Here is a 19,307-nt window from a genome sequence, read left to right on the forward strand (position 1 = left end):
CCGAGTTATAGCCATAGCCTGCTCTGTTACTGTGGCCAGATGCGAAAGGGCGGGGAAAGCACGCGCGCGGCAGTCTGTGCACCGAGTTTGCAATAGGCCGCGGGGTGTTTGGGGAGGGGGCAGTCCAGCTAGGCACGCCCCTCGGGGGCCCTCAGCACAGCCTGTGCCTCTTCTGCTGATGGTCAGCCCCAGCCCGGGGTGGCACCCACTTCGGCTGCCTCGCCTGCTCAGTGGCTGCGCCCGAACACAAAGCGCTGTCTCTGAGCAAGAAGCCTCTTCTAGGTAGAACCAGACCCACCAAAGAGGAGAATCTGCACGTGACGTCAGCAGCTGATGACTGACGCAGGCAGGCAAAGGAGACTCGAGGCGGCTGCTCCAAGCTGTCTTCAGGAGTCTATTTTCTCCATCCTCCTCATAGTGAATTACTAGAACGCAACACACACACACACACACACACACACACACACACACACACACACACACACGTGCAGCTTTTAAAATTTACATATCCAAAGGCGGTGTGTTGCAAACACCAAGCGATTTTGCAAAGCATGTATGAGGAATGTGGGAACGGTATAGATGATTCCCCCCCACCCCGCCCTTCATTTGGGGATGTCCATGGTGGCTAGCGTTAGGCTCTTGAGCTTCCCAGGAAAGCTCTTCTGGGGTAAGGGGCTAAGACACCCCACCCCCCCGCGCCCATTTTTTCAACATGTAGCAGATCTGGTCAATGGAGACCTTGAAGCTCTAAGAACACAACCACTCCAACGCCTTCAGCTTGGGAGACTGTGTGTTGCTTGCAACAGGCAGAAGCATAGGGAGTTAATATGAGGGAGGGAGACTAGAAGAAATACTTGGGTGGTTTTTTTTTTCTGTTTTAAAAGCATCTGCAGCAATGCAAGAGGGTCTAGGGCAAAAAACAAGTGAGGAGGGGGCATTTGGTGAGCATTTAATGTTTTGAACGCAACGTTCCAGCGAAATGCCTTTGTGTGTGCAGGTTTTTTCAGTACTTGCTAAAAATAGCATCTGGGTTTGATCGTGTTCCAGAAATAGACCGAGGGCTGTACTGGGATAAAAAGCCAGCAAGGGTGGAAGAAAACCTGGACACCACCGCCTTCCTCCCCCCTCCCATGTCTGGAAATTAATTGTTGGATTTTTCCTTTCCTCTCTTCTTTCTTTATCCACCCCACCCCCCACCCCATGTTTCTTTCTCTCTCTTAAGGAGTTCCCGTTTGGGTAAGTAATATTATTTCGTGTGCATGCAGTAGACTGTAAGTACAAGCTGATGCTTACCTTGTGCATGCTTGGGATGCATTCTTGGCTGCCTTTTTGCCCTTTTGTAAGTGGGAGAATGAGACTGAGTATGGGTTGAGGGTGTAGCGCTGTCTGTGTGTGTGTATGTATGTATGTATGTATGTATGTATGTATGTATGTATGAATTGGGGGCTGCATGCAAAGAAACCAAGAAGGAATTCTTGCAGAGTTGGGAATCACCCTGACAAATTTCAATCAATAGCAGCTGCAACGCGCTCTCTCGTTAAGGGTCGGCGCTGTTGAGCTGGGATCTCTCTACTGCCCTCTCCCCCTTCCTATTTTCTCCGTTTTAAAGGGTGGCGAGACACGATTTAATGGGCCATTTCGATGCGAGATTAATGGAAACTGTGGACTATAGACCAGAATTGCATGGGGTAAAGGGAATAAAGAGAGGGGCGATCCCCATTCCGCTGACAAACCCCTCTGCTTGCTTGGGTTGGGGAATCCGCACCTAGACTACTCCTGGCAAGTCCTGACTGATCCGGCCCATGGTAGCTGTCCACGAATATCGGTGCTGAAAATTCCTTGGTCCGCAGCAAGTTCAGTTCTGAGCGCCAGGGGGCAGGATTGGCTCCAGCAGAAGCTAGCCCCGCCCTGGATGCAAAACAGGGTCCGGAATGGAGGGGGTTAAGGATGTTCAAAGGGGATAGTCGTGACTTCGGTGAGAGCTTTGGGAAAAGGAGGGGTGAGTGGGAAGGAAAGGGAAAAAAATTAAAGGAGAGGGAGCGAAGTGTTCAAGGATGAGGTAAGGCCGGGCGCTCCGGGAACCCAAGACCAGAGTCGGAGGCTCACCATTTCTTCCTGCAGAGGCTGGCCACTGGGTTTCCAGTCTCAGGCTCCAACACCTTCCCGCCAGTGGATTTGAAATATTTCTCGCTGATGATGATGATTCTCCAAATAAGAGGCTATAGGTTGCTTTATTTCGACCCAGTTCCCCTCCCACGTCGTGTCCTCTCACACACCCACATCCTGCAATTCCTGGGAGGGGTGTAAGGGTGTGTGTTAGGTCCTTTACTATTCCCAAGTCTGCATCCTAGTTACAGGATCTCTAAATCACTTACTGAAATAGGAGCATTACAAGCCAGAGGATGGGAGTTGCTGGCGCTACGCACAGAGAATCCATGCTAAGCCTCTAAGGCAGTGTTGCAAACCACTTACATGAGAAATTAGGGAGGATTGTTCTCAAGGTTGACAAATGTTACTGGTGAGACCACCAGCTCTCTAGGGGTGAGTTTGAATGAGATTCATTACAGTCTGCTCTATGTACTTTGGCAGAACCTGTAGCCAAACAGGTGAGGAAAAAGAAATGTTATTGGGGTGGAGGTGGGAGGGAATCACACCCACACAAAGACATTCATACTGATTAACTCTTTGGGGTAGGGTAATGGTGCATCCTCAAACTGACCTACAAGAGTGGGCTGTAGACGGGGTGGGGGGGTGGAGGTGCAGTGGGGGGGGGGAATGAAACACTTGTAGTCCACAACAAGATGTGCATGCAGGAATATCAATGAGCTTATCAGTGGGGAGGGGCACAGGACAGAAAGGGGACAGTGGCCGTCCACCTGCAACAGCCCTGCCTTGGGACCTAGCCTTTGTGCAGGGCAACTGGACTGCAGCCCCTGGAGGGAAAAGATGGTGAGTCAAGTTAATTTTAGCTCCTAAGCCATAGCTTTCTGGGCAGGTTTCCTCACTGAGGCTGAGGCTTCAACTCCTAATAGTAACGGGCTGCCACTGAGGTGCAGAATAGCCAAATAACGCTGCAACCCTCACGGTCTTGACAACCCAGACTAAAGCAAAGCTGCTGCTAACAGTCTTTTGGTCCACCCCTAGGCCTCCTGTCATTCAAGGGGTAGATACTAGTTCCCTTTCCTAAGCCTCGCCCCTCTCTGTCCCACAAGTTGCCTGTGTTTACAAATTCTGCCTCATTTGCAAAGGAAATTGCAGGGTGGGGCAGGGGCAATAAAGCACCTGCAACACGTGCAGGAGTGGTTGGTGGGGTTTCCACGAGTCATGAAGTGGCGGTGGGGGGGGTGGGGGACGGACATCCCATGTCCTTATGTCCCTCAAGCCCTCTGTCCCTTGACCTTCACTGCCTGGCACAATGCACAAGTTTATCCCCCAAACTGGATCTTATTAAATAATTCAATGGTAGCGGTGCAATTTTGGTTGGAACCAGCACGGATTCCCAAGTCGTGACTGCAAAAAGTGAGTAATGCGCGCTGGCTGCGTCATGGCTCTAGTCACAGTTCATTCCGAACTGAGAAGGAATCGTGACTTCGCCTGGAGACGTCCCCTACATGGAGGGGGGGGGGGACAAGCCAGGGGCGAACGGGGGTGGGGGTGGGAAAGACCTATCCAATGAAAACCTCTGCCAGAGGGTGTTGCATTTGAACTCCACTGCATGCTGTGCCGCTATCCCCTCTCTGCCCGCTGCACCCCCCCCCCTCCCAGCCAGCGCTCTCTCTGCTGCGCTGGCTTACCTCGCCCGCTCCCCAACGAGTTCTCAACAAGTTGGAGGGAGGCAGGAGCGCAGGGGTTAAGCTCGGGAAGCTGCAATTACCAAGATCGTGACCCTCCCACACAGTACAGTAACTTATATACTTACCTGGAAGAGCCCGCTTTGCCGCTGGGCAAACAACCATGGGGGGGGGGAGAGCAGGAGGGGAGCGGGCTGGCCAGAGAGGGCTGTTTCCAGACGGCTGAAGCGCACGCCGAACCAATGCATTCCCAAGACCCCCGGACTCAGGTAAGGAGAAAGGATTTGGAGCGCCTGCGCCTCGTGGTCGGTAGGCTCAATGGTCGACCGAGCAGAACTTTTTCCCCCAATTGCCCCGCGCCACGCCAGCGGCAGACACAGACCGTGGAGCCCCCTCTGGCGCTGCGCGCAGACGCCGGGAGGGTGTGTGCTTGCGTCTTTCAGCAACTGAGCCAAGCAGAGGGGATGCAGTGGGAGGGTGGGTGGGTCACAGAGTAGGAGGGTGATGGAAGGGCGGAGGGGGTGGGCCAACGAGAACTTGGGAGACTGAGACTCCAGGTCCAGAGATGAATTCTGTGGCTATGATGGGCCAAGTGTGTGTGTGTGTGTGTGTGTGTGTGTGTGTGTGTGTGTGTGTGTGTGTGTGTGTGTGTACCTGCCTGTACCTCAATTCCCAGGTGGCAAAAAAAAAAGCAACTTTTACCCCAAGTTCTTGCAATGTCTGTGGTCACCACCCCAACTTGGGTTTTTCCCACTGGGAGACTATAGCGCCAGGGAAGGAGACAGACCTTTGTTTGATCACACCCTTTGACATGCCTGAGGCTAGGCAAGAGGGCACTGGGAGTTGGGTGGCCATGCACAGTAAAGAAGAGAGCATCCCCTTAAAGTTTGGCTAGATAGAATGGGGGAGGGGCCTAGAGGGAAGGAGGGAAGGAGTGGGGGAAGAAGAGAGACCTTGCCCCCTCCTTCCTCTCCAGCCTCCCTTACCCTCCCTCCTGCAGATGCTGGACTCTCCTGTCACTGTTAGTAAATGCTCAGCTCACCCTTCTTATTTCCCCAATATTTTGGAGAAGGGGGTGGGGGTGCAGCCAGGAAAGGGCACCCGAGGCAAATGGGCCATTAGACACCATAATCTGGACGGATGGGGACAGGGGCTGTCGTGCGGAGGGAAGAACTTCACCCTTCTTAGTAAACATTCAGAACTTTTGGGGGGCAGAGTGGGGTAGGGGGACTCGAGAAAATCTAATTTTCTAGAAATAGGCCAACTAGAGTGGGATTTGAGCTTATTCCATGCTCATCTTTGCCAGTCATATTCCGTCTGGTTCTTCTGGCTTAGGTCCCGATGGAAGAGGTCGCTCTTTTGATTCCCTCTTTCCCAATATACACTGCCACCCCCTCACCTGGGCTCGAATGGGAGGGAGACATGGACAGCTTTTGCAACAACAATATTTTAATGTGTTCTAGTCTAGGTTTTGTTGAATAATTAGAAATGGAAATATTTTTCTCCCTCCCCCTTCTGGAAAAAAAAAAAAAAGAAAGAAATGTGAGCTCTCTTCTGATTGGTGGGTGACGATTTTAGTCCACACCAATGAGCTGGCGGCCTTGTCTGTATTTATTTAGTGCTCTGGGGGAGTTTTTCTCTTTACGCAGCGCCTGTAGTCACGGCTGGAACCTCTGCTGGGGGACTAGGAAGGATAGGAGGGGATTCGGGGGAAATCTGGACTATACCTGTTCAGAGATCCACGACCTTGCAGCCAGGGCTGGCAGAACCTTGACGTGGGAATTGGGTGATAGACTAGATAGGGTCGGAGGCTCAGGGTGCTAGGGCGAGAGAGATGGAGGTTGGGCTGTGAGATCGGGGTCCCTTCCCGAGCTACCCTTCTCGCCCTCCACTACCCCTTTGAGGTTGTGCGGGGCTGAGTCGGGGGATCTCGGACTGTCTGGTGAGAGAGGGAGGGATGGGTCTGGGGACGCGAGGAGGGGAGCGCCGCGCGCGGGGTGGGGAGGCTGAGCCGCGGTGGAGCGCGCCGGGGAGATGCAGCCTCCTCGGCTTCGGGGTTCGGAGACATGCTGGGCTGAAGGCGGCGGCGGCGGCGGCGGCGGACCGAAGAAGCGGGTAGACTGCCCTTCGCGAATCTTTTTGCGGTCTGGGCTTGCTGTACATAACTCAATAGCCGGAAGCCCTTACCCCAAAAAGCATTCGCGGAGGGCGCGCTCGGCGACGTGACTGCAGCTACCAGCGACCGCCGAAGCCGGCACCGAAGCGGCTCCATTTGAGATTTACTCAGTCTTTCTCCCCGTTTTCCACGGACGAGTCTGCTCTTTCCTTCATGTCCTTTCCGCGCTCGGCGAGACATTGATACCTCGCTTTACCGCGGCGTGTCCCCCGCCCCCAACTTTTTAATCGACTTTGTATCACAGGGGGAATTGGAACGGGTGGCGTGCGTGTGTTTTCGAAGAAGTGAGAAGAAGCTAAAATGTAATAAAAGTTTACAGAAGTTGTGTCGTTCCCCCACACCCCACATCCCAAATATTCCCACTCACACAATAAAAAGGGGGGGAGGTCATGGTCGTAGGCCCAAGTCAGTACCTGGAATAGGAATCAGTTTAGGAAATTTTACGGTCTTTTTTTTTTTTAACCCTAAAGATTGTAGTCTGCAATATGGGGGAAGGTAAGCCCTTGAGGGAGGGGCGGTAGGCCCTAAACATCCTCGGTTAGGACGCCCAGAGTCTGGAGGAGGTGAGTGGAACCTCCGTGAATCCAGTAGCTCCGAAAAAGAGGGGGAAACCACCCAGGCACCGCCCGCTCCCCGGAGCCTTCCTCCTGAACCTGGTTCCAACCTAATTTCAGGCGTGTTGCAGGCTCTAGTACCCACCCATCTCCTCTTTTTTGAAAACTGAGTAGCACAGGGGAGGATAAAACCCGAAGGAAACTAGGGAAACCCCCGCGGGGAAAGAGCTTCTGAGAGCTGCCGTGGTTTAGCTGTGGCGGCGGCAGCAGCCCCAAGCTGGCCTCTCGAGGCGCCCGGACCTGGGGAGGGAGGCAAGCTGCAGAGGGGAGAGCCCGTGGGCTCTCCTCCTCCCCCTCCAGTCTTTGCAGTCGTGACCACTTCGGTTACAAGTGGCACAAATCAGGCCTTCAACACGTTTTGTGCCCCGTGCCCTTCGCTAGCTAGGAACACTGCTAGACGCCCTTGCCCTTAGGGACTGGGCCAGAAGGACACACAGACACATGCAAAAGTCCATAGGGATGAAAAATAGATAGAGGGTGGGTGTAGGGATGTAATAACCGAAGACCCCAGGGCTGCAAACCTTTCCACTTTTGGGGAGGGCCTAAATTTCCCCCGCACCCTAACCCTTCTGCTTTCAACAAACTCTGCACCACCATTTCTGGGTCCCACAGTTAACAACCCTGCCTCTACCCTCTCTCTACCCGCTCCTGAAAAAAGGGAAAGGCTCGGGAATGAGGACAAGGCTGGACACAGGCAGCCCGTACTGGCTCAGTACGTAAGAAGGCACAGAACGCGAGGACTTCAGACTCCAGGGCTAAACCAGGGTTCCTCTCCCCAGATAAAGGATATTTTCCTTCCCCAAATGCATTTTCTGAAAGAGTAAAAGGGTCTCAAAGATCTGGGCAGGCAGTGGAGGGGGAGCAAAAGCAGTGGGGGATTTTCTTCCTGCTTTTCACCTGGGGCCGTCTGTGGAGCGATAGCTCTGTAGAGGGAGAGGCAGAAGAGGCACGTTAGACTAAAAATAGCTTCATACCGTGTCCCTTCACTTACTCTTTTGTCTTTTGCTTAGTGTGTCCCACCTTCTCCCAGCCAGGAAGCCCCTCCCTCTCCAAAAGCCTGACCTTTCACCATATTTGGGAGCGAGGTGACCTTAGAGAGGAGAACTTGCTTTGAAGAGCTTGGTTAGGCTGAGTGCAGGCTGCTTGGAGTTCCTGGGTCCCCAGTTTCCTCATCTCTCCCACCCAGGCTAGGCTTGGGACCGGAGTTCCAGGGCCCTAGGAGTACCCCGCGGAAGGCCGGAAGGCGTCGTGAGGCAGCGAGTCCTCGCTTTGCCTCGCCTCGCCTCAGCCAGACAACTGTTGCTGTCTCAAAGCCTCGGCTGGCTGTTGCTGCTGCTAGGCAGCTAGCAGCAGCCTAGAGCTGAGGCTGCTCACTTTGAGTCCTGCTGTGGGTGTGGGAAAAGGGGTCTCTCATTCCTGAGAGGGTGGGTGAAAACATTCCTCCCCCTTTTCTCCTCAATACGTGAAAATCAGCGGCTTTTTTTTTTGCATCTTTCCTCTCCTGTGTTGGGAGATTACATTCGCTGGAGGACAGTGGGAGCCCATTTCCCCCCTCTGAACCCAGTTTGCCATTGTTGAGAGAGACTGGCAAAGGTGGAGGGGTAATCACTTTACTTATTAAACCTCTAATGCATAACCCATCAGTCACCTAGTGAGTCAGGGGCCTGATGGAAACTAAAAGGCACTTGCATCTGATGCCAACCCTAAAGGGCCTCTAGAAGAGACAGCAGCCCCTGGGCCCAGTCTACTTTTCACTGGGGATTAGGTGAAGGGCTGCTGTGTGAAATATTAGGAAAGCTGCATTGATGACCTAGTGCCTTAAGCCAGCTAACTAATGTAGCTTTTGCCTGTCTTAAAAATCAAGACCAGTCATTTTCTCTGGGGTAGAAATGGGGCAAAGGAGCCACGGAGCCCTGTCCTCTATCCCCCCTTCCCCACCTCCAGGTCTTTAATGAGAAGAGGTAAGGGACCCAAGCAAGGCTTGGTTGTCTCATTTTGAGCCCACTTTATATGCTGTGGTCTTCACTGCTCTGCCTCTCACCCCACCCCATTTCAAAAGTATCACCCCCATACACACATACCTTGTATTGTCCCCTTCGGTCTTCTGTTGATGACGTATGTTGTTTACCCTAAGTCACTCTGCTTTGCCATCTCAGGTTAGAGGCAAAGGCAAGGCCTGATTTCAACCGTACTTCCCACAGTGACAGGGTTATCTGAGGGACCTCTCAACAAGAAGACACTTGTGGTTGCCTCTGAAGAGGTCTCCTCTTGCCCCAGTGCCATACCCTGCCTCGGCAGCTCTTGACCCTGATGCCCTTTCCCCATCCACCAGCCTTCTATGCTTTGCCTGCCTGCAGTGTACCCCAGTGAGTGAACAACCTCATACATTCTTCCCAAGCAGCCGAGTAACTCTGCCCATCTTGTTACCTTTTAGGTGGTCAAGCCTGTCCTGATATCGAGTGGTGGCAGTCTCTGAGGTCGTAGAAGCTCACAAGCCTGGGTGAAGGGTCTCAGGATCTTCAGGTGAGTGGAGACATGCCAACCTGTGCGTGGCCTTGCCCGGGAAGCCTCAAGGCTTCCACATATAGTCCTTGTGTGCCAAGGAGAGGGCAGCAACTAGGAGTCCAGCATTGGAGACAGTCCTCAAAGAAATGCATCTACCATAGATGTGAAATGAAAGACGGTACCAAGAAGGCAAACCCACTATGGGCCTGTCCCAGAAGCAGGACATGGCTGTGTTTGGAAGCTCCCACAACCCCCAGTTCTGAGGGACAATAAATAGCCTTATTCAATGAGGCCTACAATTCTATCTCCTCCATTCCCTAAGCTGTTTCTGCTCACCTAAGGGAAGAAGGAGCCCTGAGCCCTTTGCTGTGGTCAGTTTCCTCAGACACCAATATGCGAAGTGACATGTCATGGGAGCTCAGCTAAGAATGGATAGAAAAACTTTTAGGGGGGGGTGGTAGGGAGGGAGAAGGCAAGTTTACTTTTGCTATTACCCAGAAAATCCCCTTGCTTTTGGGCTTTTGCTTGGCTGGCTTTCTGGGTTTCAGAGTTGTACTTTCATTCCTACTCGGGGATTCGTTTCAAAGCTTGAAAAGACTGGTAGTCTGGGCTGGTAGGATTTCAAGGAAAGGAAAAGTGGACCTACCAAGTTAATCCTTGGGTGTCATGTGAGCCCAGCTAGGCAGCTACTTTAAATCTTAGAGGGAGGCAGAAAGAACAGAAGCACATTACGTTGAAGGAAACCTTCAGAATGTTAAGCCACAGACGTATGTTCAGTAGTTACAAAATTTTTTTAAAAAGTTTTTTTTTTTAATAATTTGAGACTGGAACTCAAACAAAAAGTAAATAGACTGGAATCCTCTATAAATCCCACCATGTAAAGTGAGGTAAAGCCCTCAGATTGCTGTCTAGGCCTAACTTCTTTTGGATCCCCCCCTTTAAAGATAAGGATCTGAGGCTCCCAGAATCTAACCATTGGGAAATGGGTTGTGTTAATTCTACGATGTTAAGATCAGCCCACTTTCCTCCTTAACTGATACCCCAGCTGCCCTGTGAGGATCGCTAAGAATGTAGCACCAATGAGAGATGGTTTTCTTGCCTGTGTGTCAATCTGTCTTGATGATTTTGGAAGAACCCAGTGATGGGTTAAAAGTCATACTACAGTATGTGGTATGTAAAAGCTGGAAGGCTTCATATAATATAAAGATGCATACCAGTCTCTCCAGTCTATAAATCAAGAAATAAGTGGTTTATATAGTTTCACTAGGACGCACAACTGGGGCTCTAGCTGGCATTGTCTGCTCTGGGTTCATTTATGACACTAAATATTGTCTATCACTACCAAGCCATCGAGATTATTCATAAGTACCATGCAGGATGTCATAACAGATTCCCTTCCCCAAATGCCTTTGTATTTAGGATGTAAGGTTTCAAGGAAGTGTTTATAGCAAGTCTCTTTAGCTAGGAACATCCTGGGGGCATTGATAAAAGGTTAGGCACTGCCTTATCTCTTCCCTGAGATGTTTACCGTACTACTCTCAGGTTCAGAGCAAATCTCAGCACGAGAAAGTTGCTGTGTCATGGAATCCCAGCATTGGTCATTTTCAAAGCCTCTGCCTGCCGGAAGGAACGTGATGAGGCAAAAGGCCCTCTTCCTTACTTGGGAGCAGAGTACCTTGGTATTAAGATCCCATCTGAATTCTCCTAGGAGCCTTCTCACCAATGGGAGATATGTAGGATTCTTTTCCTTTTTTTCTTTTCTTCTTTTCCCCCCTCTTCCTCTTTCTTATTTTTTCAGTTAATTCTGCAGACCACCTGCTAATGGGATAGCTATTTGACATAGTCAGTTTGAAACTGTACTTTTTAGCACTTCTCCAAGGTCTGATTTCACTATGTCTGCCTCATGCATTTTCACCAGAAACATCCATTTCAATGCCATGTTGATTATATCCTCAGAACATGGGAACAGCAGCTATGATGGGTGTGCTACCTCAGATCCATTCCTGTAATGGTCATTTCTATGGGCTTCCCCACCATTTGTTTCCTACAGATTCACTTACTGACAGCTTCTAACTAGGAAACAAGATTCATTTCTGTGCTTAGAAAGAGAGGGGGGGCAAATAAAAAAGAGATAAAAGATGAAAATAGCTTTGTAAATACTTAATCATACTCGAGCTTGTGCAGGTTATGAATCAAGTACGCCTCTTTCAGGCCTCAATTTCTCCACCTGCAAATGAGATACTTTGGAGCTCAACCCCCGCCCCCCCTCTCACCTATGCACTGATTCCACTGATGTTGACTATGGAGTTAACAAAGCTGCATTGACCCTACAGTGTGTATCAGGTCTTCTTCTAAGGCAATGAAGGTATAAATTCATTATTCTTCCTTTAGTAATCTGATGAATTCAATAGACTCTGCTTTCCTGAAAAGAAAATTATAACCGTTTTATAAATGTTTCAGGAATTTCAATATGCCTCTGGTCTCCATGGGGCCCATGTTTGCCTAGTTTTCTCAAGGCTTCATTGTATGGTAGTAAGATTTGAGTTTAGGGTATATGATCAAATCTTGATTTTTAGCTCCTTTAGCCACAACGTTTCTCTCTCTGACCCTTCGTCCCATCCCTACGCCACCCCTCACCCCGCCACGCCCGTGACTTATAGCATATGTCTGTGGTTTAACAATCTGAAGGTTTCCTTCAGTCCTTTCTTTTTGGAGAACAAGTATTTGGAACTCAATAGTGCATGTGTTTAGAACAAATGCAGCCCTGGCTTGCTAGCCAGTAACTTAGAAGCAAAGTAGATGTGGGACAAGAGAGAGGCTGATGAGAGGTCTGATATCAAAACCAGGTTCACCCTGGGAATCTTAAAGAGATAATCCATAAAGGCAGTGTTCTTGGCAGAGTTTTGGGGTTGGTGAAGAAAAGACAAGTTTGTATGAAGTTATGCAGTGAGCCACAGCATTAGAGTTTGCAGCAATGACAGATCTCCTCAGCAGCTTTTTTGTTTTTGTTTTTGTTTTGGCTTTGGGAGGGGGGGGCGGCACTAGGCAAAGTCATAGCTAGCCAGGGCTTCTCAAAGAACTCTTTAAAGGAGAGACCGGGCCTGTGGGGTTGGTGGACTGACAGCTTCCAGATAACACAGAAAAGGCCTTTAAGGCAGACAGTTCTACTAATGTCTCAAAGAAAAAGAAAACAGGTGTTACTGGGAAGAGGGTTGCTTGCTTGTTTGTTTGTAGTGCTAAGGATGCAGCCCTGGTCCTTCTGTGTGCTAGCTAAGTGTTCTCCCACTAAGATACACCCCAGCCTGAACGTAGGCATGTTAAAGGAGCAGCCTCACATGGAAAGATCAGAAGGCAAAGGTTTCAGACAAGTGCTAGTATTTAAAAGATTTTATTTTTCAACCCTGTATTTGGTGCCTTCTGGATTCTGTATGAGGAAGGCCAGGGGTCATTTACTGGTTGTAGTATTGATCAGATGTTGATGCATCTGTGTTTGGGAGGGAGGAGGAGAAGGAGGAGGAGAAGGTAGATGTTGTTATGTTAGACCTTGAATAGCCAGTGGAAGCCACTACTGGGAGGTGGCGGTGAATGTGGAATGGCCCATCTTTGAAAAGGCCAGAGGAACACCATAAAACTTTTGTGTCAGATTGCCAGAAGGTAGGGTGAAGTCTACGAATTTCTACTTAAGCAAGAAAACAATGGGTTGAAGTTAAAGTGTAAGAATTCATAAGAAGATGAACTGCTTGTTTTCATTTCCTCAGTTTCCCCGCTTGTAAAATGGAGATTATAATAGTACCTTCTGCTATCACATGATGGTGAACATTAATACGCATGTCAACTGCTTTCTATGTAGGGCTCAGAACATGGCAGCTATTTCTGTTCTTGTCACTATTGTTATGGTTGTTTCCCCCTCCCAATTGACACATATAGCAATGACATAAAGGCAGGCTTAGCCCATAGACTCAGAGGCCATGGGACCACGCTATCCCCAGAGTGATAAAAATAATAATAATAATCTTTTTAAGAGGCATCTGTCCATTTGCTCCATAGACTGTTGCTTTCCAGTCTCCCCCCCCCCCCGCCCGCCCACTTTTAATGCTACAGCTTCCTGTTATTTTTTTTTTTATGACAGAATTTAATCACAATTGTCTTTGCAAACCCATATTTCACCTTTAAACAGGCAAACTAAAACACCTCTTGATCAGGTGAAGCCAGTCTATATCCCCCCTCACTCACAGCCAGGTGATAGTTGCTAACAGAGTATGGACAATTTCCAGCAAGGATTAACAGAAGTCATGCTTTTGAGAGGATGTATTTTCCTTCCTTCCATGATTGGTTTGTCTTCTTTGTTTCCTTCTTCTAAATTCATTTTTCAGAGTCTCAGAAATCTTTGTGTCTTCCACGATCCTCTCATTGCCCCATATTCATTTTCTTCGTGTTGATTCATACATAACTTGTCCTCCTTGCTTTTTTTTTTTTTTTACATATTGGCTGTAAGAATTAGTCTTGACTATAGAAAGAATAGGATGTAGTCCTACATTTTCTGGATAATGTTAGAAAACTAATGGCAAAGGTCACCATTTGTAACACAAATCTGTCGAGTACAGCAAAGACATTCCAAAGACAAGAAAGAGATGCTTGGGGGTTTGGGGCCTTGAGAATTTTTTTTCCCCTTCTTCCTTTTAGTTTGCAAACAAATTGGCAACTTCTCCATAGACGTTGCCATATTATCACTTTTTTACATTTAAAACCAGAGCCCACCCTCACTGCTTCTATTCAACCATTTTCAATACATCAAAAACAGAAGTTCTGGGACATTGTCAGGCACAGCCCAAGGAGTGGTTCTGTTGTCTCTTTGCATCTTCTGGAAGAGGAGGAAGTAGGTAGTAGCTGGCGGAAGCAGGGAGGACGTCACATCGTCAAGGGCAATGAGCTTTGAAGATCCAGCTAAATACTGCCCTGGTCCACCCCATGTCTTGAAGTACTTTCATCTCCGGTTTACTGTCCTCACCTGTAAAACACAGATATTGAAAGTACTTATTTCATGAAATTGCTAGAAGGAAGAAATGTCAGTGATCATAGTGTGGACCTTTCACCTGCAGTATGGCATCAGCTAATACGGTCTCTTCATATTGTTGAGAAAGGTCCCCCCAAGACCCAGATCTGTATAAGGAAGGTCCTGGAGTGGTTGGGTGAGGAGTGAGCCAGCAGAAAAGTAATTGGGAAGTCATTAGTTGTCACGGGAGAGAAGACGCCTGGTCCTTATCAGTGTCTGGACTGGACCAGGCTTTCCCAGGTGTTGTGCATTGGGCCATCCTGCCTAAATGATGACAGCGTCTAGGCATTTTGTCTGGAGCTTCTCAGCCTCTGTCTCATAGACTCTGGTTAGTGCATTCATAGTGACGTATTCTACGCTGCATGCTCGGTGTCTTGTCTGGCAGGTTGTCTAAGTTAACCCTGTAAAGGAATCATGATCTCCATGGGCAATTCATCTTTAACATCCAGATTTGAAGAGTGTTCTAAGAGTAAAATGAATAAAAGCTGGAGATGCAGCTTAGTGACATGTGGAAGACCTGAGTTTAATCCTGAGAGAGAGAGAGAGAGAGAGAGAGAGAGAGAGAGAGAGAGACAGAGACAGAGACAGAGACAGAGAGACAGAGAGAGAGAGACAGAGAGAGAGAGACTGCTTCTCTGGCCTTAAGTGAAAAAATAAAAGGCTCTGTGACCCCAGCAATCGGGTGGCAGAAGCAGTGGGCTTCTGAGTTAGAGGCTAGCCTTAGCTGTATAGTGAGACTTTTTCTTTTCTTTTTTTTTTTTTTAATGTTGGGGGACCTCTTTTGTTTCTCAAAAAGTAATTCAGCATATATTTTAAGGTGGGGGGAATGATTTTTTTTTTCATTAAGAAGGTTTCTTTCTTTGATGGGAGCTAACAAGAGCAACTTGGCCAGGGATAAGAAATACAAGGCAGAAAGCCTATGTAATACAGGAAGATTCTAGGGACCAAAGCAGAATCGTCTGAAAAACCCTGTCATTGTCAGCTAAGCAAGGGTCAGTAAGTGAATTAACCTCCTGTACATTTAAACTCCACAGTAGGTTCCTGCCTTCTTTGAGCACTAACACCATATTGAATGAGGTAATATTTAAATAAAAAAGGAAAACTATTTCCAGCCAGTAAATGACTTTATGTTTAGTTTATAAATTAGTAAGAAAATGTATATGTAGGCGACACAGCACAGAAACTATCATTTATAATAAAACTCTGAAAAGAAAGAAAAACAATTATATGTAGGGTTTTCCGAATTTAAATCTGATGCATGATGTTTGTAAAACAAAGGTTTAAGAAAGCATTTAAAGCTGTCATAAAAATGAATGCCCAGTCTAGTATTTTTCTGTTTTGAAAGCTAAAAACAAAACAAAACCCCTCAAGAGTGGGGCATGGTGGCACACGCCTTTAATCCCAGAACTCGGGAGGCAGAGGCCTGTGGATCACTGTGAGTTCCAGGCCAGCCTGGTCTACAAAGTGAGTCCAGGACAGCCAAGGCTACACAGAGAAACCTTGTCTCTAAAAAAAACAAACGAACAAAAAACAAAAACAAACAAACAAACAAACAAAAAAACCTTCAAATCATAGATGTGTCCTCCCAAAGTTACCCCTCGGGTAGTTTGTAGGAAGAAAACCTGTCTCAGTTCTACACAGGAAATAGCTGCACTGAAATGTGAGTGGTTAGGACACCAGTACCTGCCATACCAAACAGCAAGCAAATGGTATTCAAAGAAAAAAATAAAATAAAATAAACAGGCTCATTGATTTTTTTTTTAAGGATTTGCTATTAGTGTTGCATTTTGTTTGTTTGTTTCTTTGTATACTTTAAAATTCTGGAAGGAAGGAAATTACTCAAAAGTGTCATTGATTTTTATTTTCAATATAAAATCTTGTTTTTTAGTGAGATGCCTCTTAACTAATATGAGGTTTAAAGGAAATTTTCTTTCTTTGCTTCTTCTTTTTCTTCCTCTTTTTCTTCTACTTTGGTGTCTGTATTCTGCATTGCCAACTTATTCAATGCTAAAGATAATTTAGTAAAAGTTATGTTTCAATCAAAGCTCAAATATCTAATAAGATATTTATTTATGGCTGTAAAATATTAACTTTTAAATTGATCCAAAGGAAATAAAACTTTCTACAGTTACATAAAAATTTATTTGTGTGCTTGTTTGAGGAAAATGTGCCATTTTCTACTGTTTATATTTATTCTTTAATTTGAAGAGAAGAAATATAGATTTTTATCATAATATTTTTCTTAAATAAAATCTTAAACTGAGAGCATACTTTAACATCATAATTTTAAATTTTATGTTTTTTTCTCTAAGCTTATTTTATCTCTATAGATTATAAGTCTGTAAATTTCTTCCTTTGCTTGTTCTTTTCTTTCTTTCTTTCTTTTTTTTTTTTTTTTTTTTTGGTGTTTGTTTCTGCATTGCCAAATGGTTCAATACTAAAGATAATTTAGTAAAAGTCATGTTTCAGCCAAGCTCAAATATATAATAAGGCATGTGTAATAAGTTTATAAATTAATATAATTTAATAAAATAATAATTTTAATAATAAAATTAAAACTATTTTTTAGAAAAAAGTCTTAGAACTTTTCTCAATTAATTTTTCCCAACTTTTTGTGAATTGTTCATTATTTTTATTCCCTGAATGTCTTAAACCACCTGTTGCACTGAAAAGTGTTTTCTGCTGTGGAAGAGAGAAAATGAAAGGAAGTGAATTAGGAGAGGGAATTCATTGTACATTTGCTCCATCTTTCATGCTGTCATTTCTGAGCAGACAGGCATGAGCAGGGTCATTATCTTTCTATCCCTGAGTCTGTCCCCATCTTTCTGTTGGCTGTTTGTATGTACCTCACTGGGGAAACAATGGCTTCTAGAGATTTGTTTTTTTTTCTTTCAAATGGAAGTGTTATGACAGAGAAGGAAGTCAGCTCCTATTTATTCTTTCTCTTCAAGGTTCTGGGACTTTTTTTCTTTTTTTAATGCTATGTACTGATGTGCATTTTCTGAGAATAGAATAAGGAGGCAGGGGTCGTGGAAAATTCCACAAGATTGGAGGGGAAAGTACATCATCAGCCAGGAACAAGTTAAAGCCAAGGAAGCAAGATAAAGATATACTTCAACATCTTGGTCAATAACATGATGGAAACCCTGAAATTGTGCAATCAAGATGGACCTGTATGTTGTTGATTTCAGAATGACTGTTTTGTTTATGCACAAGTATACAACTATGCGGGCGCACTCTCTGGTTCTCTCTGGTTCTCTCTCTCTCTCTCTCTCTCTCTCTCTCTCTCTCTCTCTCTCTCTCTCTCTCTCTCTCCCTCTCTCTCATACACACACACACACACACACACACACACACACACACACACACAAAGATCCAAGCTCATATTTGTCATCTAGAAAATGGGATTTAGTCTTCATAGTTTCATATTTGGGAAAATTCAGTGTCAAGATGGAGTTGCTTGCTGGTGCAGGGTGAATTAGAAGATAAAAATTCTAAATTTTACTTAAAATCAAAGTAGAGATCTGACACATAGACACATACATAACTAAACATTAGCCATACTTTTGACATGAGGTAGTCTTTTTTTCAATTAAGTTACTCTCAAATCTGATGTAATCCCTAGAACCTTTTTGATTCTTGAAAAACCTTTGTTAGGGCCTGGCGTGGTAGTTCACGCCTGTAATCCTAGCACTCAGGGAGGCAGAGGCAGGTGGATCTCTGTGAGTACGAGGCCAGCCTGGTCTACAAAGTGAGTCCAGGACAACCAAGGCTACACAGAGAAACCCTGTCTCAAAAAAAAAAAAAAAGAAAAGAAAAGAAAAGAAAGAAAAAGAAAAAGAAAAAGAAAAAAGAAAAAAGAAGGAAAAACCCTTTGCTATAGTATTATATAATTGTATCTAACAACACTAAACCAAAACACTTTTAAATAAAATTTTAATCTCATCTTGAATATAGGAGAATTCAAACGATAGACTAGGAGAAGTCCTGTCTAGAACGTTTCATTATTGATATCCTGCTTTAAAAAATGCATTGTTAAATTTCTAAATCTTTTTAAAAGAGAAAGAAATCGATTTTCTCTTTGCAGAATACCCCGAGATCATCAGGAGATCAGTCAGTAATACAATTCTATCATCAACTTTGATTATTATTTACTGATGACTTTGTTATTAAAATGAGAAAAGTGAGGGGAAAAAAAAAAGAGAAATGCCAGAACAATCTTAAAAACAAAAATCTAAAATGAAAAAAGAAGAGAATCTGACCAGAACGACTGAAATTTAGAGGGCCATTTGAGGCAGATCTTTATGTCTGTATCCATGCAGTCTATGCATCAAATGAGAGTCTGTTATCACTGCTTCTTGAAGCAGCATAGGTGCCTAAAGCCAAATACCATGCACAGAAATATTTAAACTGACATATCAAATTTATTTTTAAAACCCATTATTGTTAAATTTGTTACTTTTTTTTTTTTTTGGTTGGGGTAAATACTCCTTGAAATACATGCCCCACTTGCCCTTTTCTCCCTCCCTCCGTTCCTCCCTCCCTACCTCTCCCTCTCTCTTTCTTTCTAATTTAGGGACAAGTATAAGAGGAGAAAGGTCAATGCATTCTGCCTGATAATTAAAGACGCTCTGAGTCATAAAGATAGTTAACTTTTTAAAATCTTAATTACTCTATAATCACACAATTCTTGAAAAAATAGTAATCATTTTTTTAACGTCCTGAATTTTAAAAATTGCACCTTTAGGAAAGGTTCTTCTCTTAGGAAACAAAATGCTAGCAATTTATACCAAAAAAAAAAAAAAATCTAAGAACTCAATGCTAGAAAATATGTATTTGGTTTTAGGAGAAGCAGTTAACAGAGTTTTTAAAAAAAGCCTCTTTAAATGATAATACATATCTCCTGAGAAAATGGAATCTTAAAAATAATTCTTTTGAAATTTTTGAGCAAAAATATATGAATCATTTTGGTTTTCTTTTTCTTCCTTCCTTCCTTCCTTCCTTCTTCCTTCCTTCCTTCCTTCCTTTCTTTTGTTTGTTTGTTTTTGTTTTTTTGTTTTTTGTTTTTTTTTTCTAGACAGGGCTTTACTGTGTATCCTTCAAGCTATAGACCAGGCTGGCCTCACACTCACAGAGATCTGCCTGCCTTTGCCTCCCCAGTGCTGGGA

The 19,307-nt window shown here is 45.6% G+C and overlaps 2 long non-coding RNA genes across 2 annotated transcripts in view; one reads left to right on the plus strand and one right to left on the minus strand.

Moving 5' to 3' along the window:
- Nucleotides 1-1,276: 1,276 nt before the first annotated feature.
- LOC311594927 lies at nucleotides 1,277-4,042 on the minus strand. The gene is made up of 3 exons (XR_014778252.1): nucleotides 3,920-4,042; nucleotides 2,107-2,292; nucleotides 1,277-1,908 (listed from the first exon to the last, which is right to left on the minus strand). It is a non-coding gene; the product is annotated as an uncharacterized lncRNA (long non-coding RNA).
- The window catches only part of LOC311594926, a 41,693-nt gene continuing 26,111 nt past the window's right edge, over nucleotides 3,726-19,307 (plus strand). Inside the window, exons 1-2 of the long non-coding RNA XR_014778251.1 lie at nucleotides 3,726-4,060; nucleotides 9,016-9,104. This is a non-coding gene — a long non-coding RNA (uncharacterized lncRNA). The remainder of the gene's footprint in view (nucleotides 4,061-9,015; nucleotides 9,105-19,307) is intronic.

The sequence above is a fragment of the Acomys minous genome (genome assembly GCF_964271855.1).
Source record: "Acomys minous genome assembly, chromosome: 3".
Taxonomy (NCBI): domain Eukaryota; kingdom Metazoa; phylum Chordata; class Mammalia; order Rodentia; family Muridae; genus Acomys; species Acomys minous.